The sequence below is a fragment of the Nyctereutes procyonoides genome, unplaced genomic scaffold (assembly GCF_905146905.1).
Source record: "Nyctereutes procyonoides isolate TBG_1078 unplaced genomic scaffold, NYPRO_anot_genome, whole genome shotgun sequence".
Taxonomy (NCBI): domain Eukaryota; kingdom Metazoa; phylum Chordata; class Mammalia; order Carnivora; family Canidae; genus Nyctereutes; species Nyctereutes procyonoides.
Window position 1 is genome coordinate 29,199,380 of NW_026575134.1, and position 9,852 is coordinate 29,209,231.

Below are 9,852 nucleotides of genomic sequence, written 5' to 3' on the forward strand. Positions count from 1 at the left end.
CCTTCAAAGATATATGATAAAACTGATAGAATCTGAATCTATGAAAGTTTATACCTTATTTGATATTACTTTTCATGAATAGTATTTTTGCATTTTTCCAAAAGTTATATGAATGACATAGAATGTGTGTTTTTCTTGACTTTCTGATGCAAGCCTTCCATATATGAGACTTTATACAATATGTTATTAACTCTTACTATAGGAGCAGATATGTACATGTAATTTCAGTCGAGTTACTCTAATGTGATTGCAGGATTATAGAAATATAACACACCTACTGTAAAGAATAGAGGTAAGGAAAAACCTTTCTTGTATTATCCTCATATTTTTTCTTTAGTTTTTAGGAGATAGCATTCTGTATTGTCAAGTGGAAAAATAAATAGTTATGCCTAAAATAGATCTTAAAATTAAATGTTTTCTTCCAAATTATAATTAACATACAGATTGAGTTCTATGGCTAAGTAGTTGTTTTTGTTTTGTTTTATTTTGTTTGTTTTTGTTTAACAGACAGTTTTTTACTTGACAAATAAGGACCTTTTTATGTGACTTAAGGAAGAGGCAGCTTAACTGGTTACATAATAAGAAAAGAAATACCAGCAATATTAAGAAGAATAATGAAAAGGCACACACAGATCTTTCCTGTCTGCTGGTTGTCAAAGGCATCTGCAGAGTAGGACGGGCTGTCCGTGTTGCAGAAGATTTTGTGGACCAGGGACCAATCCAACCAATTGGAGATGTCCACCTGGTCAAAGTACTTGTCCACATGGTGGCCAGGAAAGAGGGAGTTCCAGGACTCCTGGTGCTGCTCCAGAACTGCTGGGGCATTTTCCTCACACAGCAACTATCTCCAGCATGATCTACTTTCCATCATTGATTCAGTTGTTTTTCTTGTCTTTATCTACTGAACAACTACAGAATGATTGTCCCAGTTCAAAGTGTAGAACTCTGTTCCAATGGTGGCGGCCTACATAGCCTCCTGACTGCTGAAGTGCCACAGAACTGATGGGAGCATCCACAGTCACTTGCTGCACTCATTTGCTGAGCAAATCCCACAGGCAAACCTTTTTTTGCAGGAATATCTAGGAAGAGCGGAGAATTGGATGCCTCCTCTTACCCTGGGGATTCCCAGCACCAGCAGTTCTTCAGTAAAAGACACTCAATCTTCATGGAAGACATTGTCATGGGAGAAATATTGGTGCTAGTAACCCTCAGAGAGCTGGCTCCTCCGTAGCTTTTGAATTCTTGCTTCTGTGTTCTAGTAAATCTTGGCTTTAACTTTCATATTCCATTTTTATGTATATGCCGGTAAACGATGGTTGAACCTCCTGGTTGTATTACATAGCCTGATGGTGTCTTTCAAGTCCCTTATGTTCTACTCTCTGGTTATTAGATTTAGCATGTAAGAAACCTATTGAAATTTTAAGCCAGCTCAAACCTTTCTGTCTAGGTTAATTCTTTGAATCTTTGAGCTGCAAAGGCTATTTACCAGACTTTTCCTATTAACTGTATTTTTAGTCCCCTCTGGCAAATTCAGGATTAATTTCCCAACAACATGAGGATGTAACATTCAGCTGCTGGAGTAACTCCTTTTCTACCCTAGAAGCAGAAAGGATGTGTGCATTAATTTTGCACCCAAACAGCTTGAATGTTGTGCTCTATAACTGCCCTTCTTTGCTGACTAAGGAAACTTTGTGTTGGGAATTCCTTCCAGGAAAAAAAAAAAAAAAAAAAATTGAGAAAATGATACCTGCCTGGTTGGAGTGGAAGAATGTAAAACATTGACATTTTACAGAATTCAACAATGAGAAGGGCACTGAAAAAAATAGCCAAGGGGTTCACGTATATATCCTAAACAATCTTGGGATTTATCCCCTTGGATCGATCCACTTAAAAGCTTGTAACAAGCTTGGATCTATCTGCTTAAAAAAAAAAAAAAAAATCTTTGTCCTTATGTAAATTATTTCCTCTGAAAGCCCCTTTCTTGTGGTTTCCATGGGGATTACGCTCTATAATTGCCCAAGTATATACTGTTAAATAACAAAAATTCAGCTGAGTAAATTTTTAAAATGTAATTGGCTTTATTAATCGATGCCTGAATCAGGCAGCGTCCCTCCAGCAAGCAGAGAGGAACTCCGTAGGGCTACAGAAAAGGAAAGGTTTTGAAAGGTAGAGAGGAAGTGAAAAAATGAGTTATTAGCAACAAATGTGTTGTTTTAGGCACAAGTCACCCTCCTAAGGGGTTTATCAGTAATTTCCTAGTGTGGACCAGTAGATTCCCATGTTGACAGGTTAGAGGTTAAAGTTCTGGGGGGTTGAAGCTGCAGTCAGGTTAGTGACTTGGGGCCTTAACCTAACTGATGCCATTTTGGGCCTGTGATTTTTTTTTGTTTAACCATTCATTGATTGATTGACTGATTCATTCATGTAGTTGTAGACCTTCTGTCTGCAGAGACCTGGCTGTTGGGTGGGGTGGGGTGGGGAGGATGGGTAACTGATATTGTGCTCAGGCAAAATTGCCCGGAATTAACCACAAGTTACTAAGTCTTCCCCAAGATGTTTCAAGTCTTCAATAGACTCTAGAGTTCCTTACATCGGACAGATCCTGCCATGCAATTTTTGTCTTGGGTGGGGTGAAAGATCCCAGGTGCTTCCTATGGTACCATCTTCCCCAAATCTTCTGATGAATTCCTTTTTTTTAACAAATATATTTTGAAGTGATTATAGCACAGGCATTACAGCTTAATTCCCAACCAGAAGTTGACTGTAGAATATAGTTTAAATTAGTTCTCTAATGTTCTCCGTTTTTAAAATTGCATAATCTTGAGAATTAAGATTTAATTTCTTTTTTAAAATATTAGAGAGGATGAAAGACACTGCGAAAAACCATCAAGCCAGCTCCTAGACTACTTAGATACGAAAGCAGCGTGAGGCACGATGGTCTGTAGGGTTGCTCTGGCTTTAGACCGAAAACACAGAAAATAGAATGAGCAGCATACAATTAAAGATATGATGGGTATATTCACCCAACGGGGAAAAATCAATCACAATCTTCGGGGACTCCACAGAGTCTGAAGCTCTCTGTTTTGTCTCCACATCCAGGTTAGGAACCATGCAGTTAAGCCCATGTCCTATCTTCCCTTGGTCCTCAAGGAGAGCTGCCAGCCACTGGCTTCTCTTTGATGAATAGAAAGCAGCTGTTGTCTCAAGGATGGCTATTAATCTCCTCACAAGATGAAAGTACGTGGGAAAGCTGAGAAATGCTTTGTAATTAGTGATTCATGCACTCCTTACCTAAGAATAAAAGATCTTTGAAGCGGTTTCTGCTTGGAAGATGGATAAGTTTTTATGGATACATAGTTACCTTAAGAAATGGGGACATGCAAATGGAGTTGAAACCTAAAAGCTTCTAATTTAGGGTAACTATTACCTAAAGACGTATATTTGTATGGATGTCTCGTTGTGTTGGATTATAGAAAAGAAAAGACAACCGGGTTTATTCTAGAAGGTGCCCACTAACTGAAAGTTTTCTTCTTGGTAATTATTTAAATTAGTTAATGGTGTCTACTCAGCTGTATTTTAGGGTTAAAAGAACACAACATAGAGCTTAGGTTTTAGAAAATGAATTTCGTGGACATTAAGGAGGGGGTGTGATGTAATGAGCACTAGGTATTATATTAGATGGTGTATTATAAAAGACTGATGAATCACTGAACTCTACTTCTAAAACTAATAAATGTTAATTAATTGAATTTTTAAAAAAGTCACAAAAAATGAATTTCTCTGAAAGAAATAGTACATGTACCTCAAATTGTATAGCAGCCATTGGACAATTCTAGTACTTTTCAATATTTTGAATATGAGATTCCCTTTTCATTGTCATGTATATTATTTAAAGCTATCTATATTATTTTAAAATTCATCAATAGAAAAAATAATGATCCAAAAGTTCTGTGAAACCACAGTTAGAAGAACATGTATTTTATTAATCAAAGTAACCATCTCCTCTAAATGAAATTAAATTAGTTTATTATGAAACCATGTAATAATGCACAGCACATGCTAATGGCTCAATAAATATATTTCATCATTATTTTTTACTTGACAAAAATAGTAATTTGGGTAAAATCGTAGTTAGACCACAGCTTTTGCATTTTAATTCAATGATATTGAGCAGTAATTCAGTAGCTCTCTTCTCAAACCCATAATCCAAAACCCAGAGCCTGATACAGCAGGACTTATAAGGGACAAGTCTACAAATATATAAATTGAGGAAGCCATTCCTCTAAGAATTTCAGAGTACTTTATGAATCTGTGTTGCAAGAAATCATTTGGGATTAATTCCATTAATTCCATGGGAATTTGGAGTGCTTTTGTGTCCTTGTGATTATATCAACTGTTTCTTTGGGTTAGTCAACCTGGAATAACAAAAATACTGATTAATTAAATCCCATAAATGTTTAATGAGCAACTTTTGCGTAAAGCTCAGAGTTACTGTTACTACCTTTGTGGAGCTTTTAATCCAATGGAAGTAAATGGAAGCTGAAGTTATTAGTTATTAGAATATAGATTTTAAAGAATCCAACAGGAATACAAGGGAAGGGGAGGTTAATTTATACCAGTTCACTCAATAATAGTATATAGTCCTTAGTTTCACTATTATTTATAGCTAATCAAGAGATTAATATTGTTAATTTCATGGATTTGATGGCTAGATAGATAGTTGCAGATCAACTTCCGACAAGATTTAAACAAAAAAAAGTAGTACAAAAAAAAAAAATCCCTAGGAAGTACAACAAAAGGTTTAAAAATCTGAGAGGTTTTGCCCTTCTTAAAGACAAAAACAAAAGCAAAAGCAAAAATAAAAACACCTTAACAAATTGCTTTGGCATCAAACCTAAAAAAAAATGGTAACTTTTTCAAAAGGTAAAGATAATTAGATTATCTCATTATTTCAGCACCGTATTCCATTTGGAGCTAGAAATATTTGTTTCCAAACCAGGAATAAATGCAAAATTGCCAACCAATTGAGGGAACGTTAAATATCCAATTGAGATGAAGTGATCTTTTGTTTTTTTTTTTTTTTTTTTGTTGTTTTTTGTTTTTTTTTTAAGCCCTGAACTATTCTTTTCCAACATTTGGACAGCACTTACAATATTTCTGATAAAAAAAAATATGTCTCAAAGTATTTTAAGAAGTCCCACTTAAAACTGTCTTACATAAATCAAAACATAATGTTAGGGATCCCTGGGTGGCGCAGCGGCTTGGCGCCTGCCTTTGGCCCAGGGCGCGATCCTGGAGAGCCGGGATCGAATCCCACATCGGGCTCCCGGTGCATGGAGCCTGCTTCTCCCTCTGCCTGTGTCTCTGCCTCTCTCTCTCTCTCTCTCTCTCTCTCTGTGACGATCATAAATAAAAAAAAAAAAAACATAATGTTAGGTAAGTAGTTTGAATGTAAGAATAATATCATTTTTCTCTTAATGCAATACAGAAATTATGTCTTATGAAATCACATATATTTTTTTACTGATTATATATGTGTGTGTGTGTGTGTGCGTGCTCTGTTGTTTTAGCTCAATGATAATATGACACACTCTTTTCCAATTTTTTGATTGGTTGATGAAAGGTTATAGTAATCATGAACTTAATATTAATATATAAGGAGGTAATAGTGTTTCTGCACTATCTTTCATCATTCTTCTACACAGTCACTTTCATTTAGTTTTTATACTTCGAGCTGCTGAGTATCAAGAATATTTTTAGATTTAAAAGCTTATGTCTCTTACATAAATGCTCCACCATTTCATATATATAAATGATATGTTTATTATTAAAGTACGATTTTACTCGAAAGTACTCCTGAATATATAGTAGTTTTGGTCATTTTACATTTTCTAAAGTTAAGAAGTACTGAAATGTCTGTTGGGTACACATATGGGAAGCTGCGAATGTTTTAGTGTAAACAAATCCTTAAGTATGCAAAGCATGGGACAATCATCCAAGTTTCTTTCTTCTAATGTCATTTTTCAAAGCTTTTATGCAGTGTTTGTTTATGGGGGAAAGGGAGGAGAGGGAGTCTCATTCTTCATTCACTAGAAGGTCCTGATCAAATCTTATATTCGCAAGATTGACACACAAATTAAATCCTTTCTACAGGAAGTGGACATTGATTTCATATGAAGCTACAGGACTCTAATCACAGGCCTGTCTTGACTGTTAGTAAAATGCTAGAGAAAGTGTGGTTCATTGAATGCTTTTGGAGGACATGGAAGATGCATTCTGACTCTTTTAATCAGGTCTACTCGTAATCTTAAAACTCTGCAATTTTACAACATATTTAAATACTAGGTGCCCTATGTGATTGTTAGGATTGCAGTAATTAAACCACAACGCCCTGCCTGCTGTATTTGGAGGTTGGCTTAAAGTATAGATGGCACTTGTCATCTAATTCTTTTTACTTTCTGTCTCGAAGTTTAGTCGCACAGATTGGATTAATCATAATTATAAATCAATGCACTGTTATTATTCGGACATACATGACACTCTATTAAGACTCATTAGTTATTTATATATATAAAGATAATTTTGGAATCTACCATCCAAACCACAAGCTAGAATATTCCAGGGTTTCTGAAAAGTTGGAAAAATACAAAACAAAATAAAACAGAAAAATATGCATACACGGAAAGGCAGCAAGGGCTCCTGAGGCATCTGAGACAGCAGGTGGCCTAACTCCTGAAACAGGAGATTTAGAGATGAACCCAAACTACCCACCTCACTTTCCTCCTTGGAGCCCTTTGGAAGTCTGGCAGGGCACAGAGTGAGTGGCTAAGAAGTTTAGTAGAGGATAACCAATGTGATACAGAGAAGCTGTACAGCAGTCAGCAGTTTCATAAAAGGGAGAGAAAGATGGGATTTGAGCCTGGCTGCCTCAGCAGACAAAATTTGTATAACCGACATCCTCAAGAGAAGAGTTGTACAGAGAAGGTTGGACAAGACACTGCCTGGCTTTCTCTTCACATTATTTTCCAGTTCTTATTATACACTGAGACAGATGCTAAAAATCCTAGTGGAAAGTAGCTAAGCTGCTTAATGGGACTTTTGACAATCTCCCAATGTTGAATATTTACATTTTCTGAAAATAAATTGGAGTTCAGAACCTGGCAAGTTGGGAAGGGGTAAGCCTGAAATAGATCAAGCATTAAATGTATGACAGGCAGGCTCCAGTTAGCATAGGTGATTGTGGACTTGGGTGATCTCCCCCTATAGCAGAAGGAAGCCTGAGACATGACTGGGTGAATGTCTTCTGGAGGAAGATATCCAAAGCCTCTATCATGTTTTATAACAGTGCCTGACACACAGGGAAATGCTAACAGCCAATCTAAGAAAAGGACTAAGGAAAACAATTGATAACAGAAACAGTTTTAAGGTGGCCCAGATTACTGAAGCTTTCAAACATTAACTTTAAAATACATATGATTGGGATCCCTGGGTGGCGCAGCGGTTTAGCGCCTGCCTTTGGCCCAGGGCGCAATCCTGGAGACCCGGGATCGAATCCCACGTCGGGCTCCCGGTGCATGGAGCCTGATTCTCCCTCTGCCTATGTCTCTGCCTCTCTCTCTCTCTCACTGTGTGCCTATCATAAATAAAAAAAAATAAATAAATAAAATAAAATACATATGATTAATATGTCAAGGAAAATTAATGACAGGATGGGGAACTTCACCAGATTACTGGAATATATATATATATACATATATAATATATATACATTATATAATGTACATATACATTATATATAATATTTATATACATTATATATAATATTTTATATGTAATGTACATATGATATATATACACATTATATATAATATTTTATATATATAAATCAATCAAATATATTTATATAGAAATCAAGTGGTAATTATAGAACTTATAGATAAATACTTTGAAATTAAGAAATTATGTATGGGTTTAGGAGCACACTAGAAAAACTGAAGAGCTGACTGGTGAACTGAAATGTTAGTAAAAACTATCCAGACTGAAACACAGAGAAAGAAAACAAAACAAAACAAAAAATGAAAGAAGGAAAGAAGAAAGAAGAAAAGAAAGAAAGAAAGAAAGAAAGAAAGAAAGAAAGAAAGAAAGAAAGAAAGAAAGAAAGAAACACTGATTCGGAGAGAAGTGCAAGAGACATATAAGAAATTGTAAAGCTAGGGATTCCCGGGTGGTTCAGTAGTTGAGCATCTGCCTTCGGCTCAGGGCATGACCCTGGGGTCCTGGGATTGAGTCCCACACCAGGCTCCCCGCAGGGAGCCTGCTTCTCCCTCTGCCTGTGTCTCTACCTCTCTCTGTGTCTCTCATGGATAAATAAATAAAATATTAAAAAAAAATAAATTGTAAAACTATATAACTTAGCAAAAAAAAAAAAAAAAAATTCCCAGAAGAGAAAGATGAGAGAACTGATGTTCAAAAAGATAATGGCTGTGACATGTTTTTACACTGATAAAAGACATCAAGCCAAAAAAAAAAAAAAAAAAAAAGACATCAAGCACAAGCCACATATTCAAGAAGCACAGTGAATCCCACTGAGGGCAAATACAGAGAAAACCAGACCCATGCACATTGTAGTAAAACTGATAAGAATAAAAGACAAAGGGAATATCTCAGAAACAGCAGTGGGGGTGGGGGGCATGCATTATCTTTGAATGGGCAACAACATGGTGATTAGCTTACCAATTATCAAAAAGGGAAAACTGCACTGTTGAAAAGCAGATGGGAAAGAACTACCTACCTAGGATTCTATTCCAAGCAAAAATATCATTCGCTGGTGAGGACAAACAGAGAAGTTTTTAGCCAACAAAATGAAGGAAGAAAATTCATCACCAACAGATCCCATATGAAAAATAATACTAATGTGAATTCTTCAGACATAAGAAGAGTTATGCCAGATTGACTCGTGGAAATGGAGAGAAGAAGAGAGCACAAATGATAAACGTGGTAAATGTAGTGGTAACTAATGGTAACTAAAGGTGAATCTAAATGAATACTGGCTGTAGAAAACCGTAATTGCAATGAGCTATGGAGTTCAAAATAAATGTAGAAATGAAGTGCATGAAAATAGTAACACCAAAGGCAGGAGGAAGTAAAAAGAGGTATGTGTTCAAAGAATGTTATAAAATTGGGGCGCCTGAGTGGTTCAGTCAGTTAAGGCTCTGAGTCTGGATTTCAGCTCAGGTCATGATCTCAGGGTGGTGGGTTCAAGCCCTGCTTCATCTCTCCACGGAACATGGAGCCTGCTTAGGATTCTCTCTCTCCCTCTGCGCCCCCCCCATCCCTCCGCACGTGCACACACACACTTTTCTCTCTCTCTCTCTCTCTCTCCAAAAATAAGTTATAAAATTGTCTGGGAAGTGATAACAGTACTTCTTTATATGAGAAGCTAGTAGGTCAAGAATGCATGTTGTACATTTTTAGGATTACCATTAAATAAAGAGGAAACTATTTCATAATAAACGACCTAATAGTTGAGAAAATGATGATATTTCAGTAGAAAAAGGAAAGAAAAGAAAGAATATGTGAGAAAATAAGCAGAAAGGTATTAACTATAAATCTAAATAAAAATCAATTTATATCAAATGTAAACAAACCAAAATGCTGGATTGTAAATTTAAAGATAAAGAACGAGGGACACCCGGGTGGCTCAGCGATGGAGCGTCTGCCTTGGGCTCAGGGCGTGACCCCAGGGTCCTGGGATCGAGTCCCGCATCTGGCTCCCCACAGGGAGCCTGCTTCTCCCTCTGCCTCTGTCTCTGCCTCTCTCTCTCTCTCTCTGTCTCTCATGAATAAATAAAT

At 36.4% G+C, this 9,852-nt stretch overlaps 1 pseudogene; it reads right to left on the minus strand.

The window, feature by feature from the left end:
* Positions 1–571: 571 nt before the first annotated feature.
* LOC129494162 (regucalcin-like) lies at positions 572–1,176 on the minus strand (annotated as a pseudogene).
* Between the last annotated feature and the right edge of the window lie 8,676 nt (positions 1,177–9,852).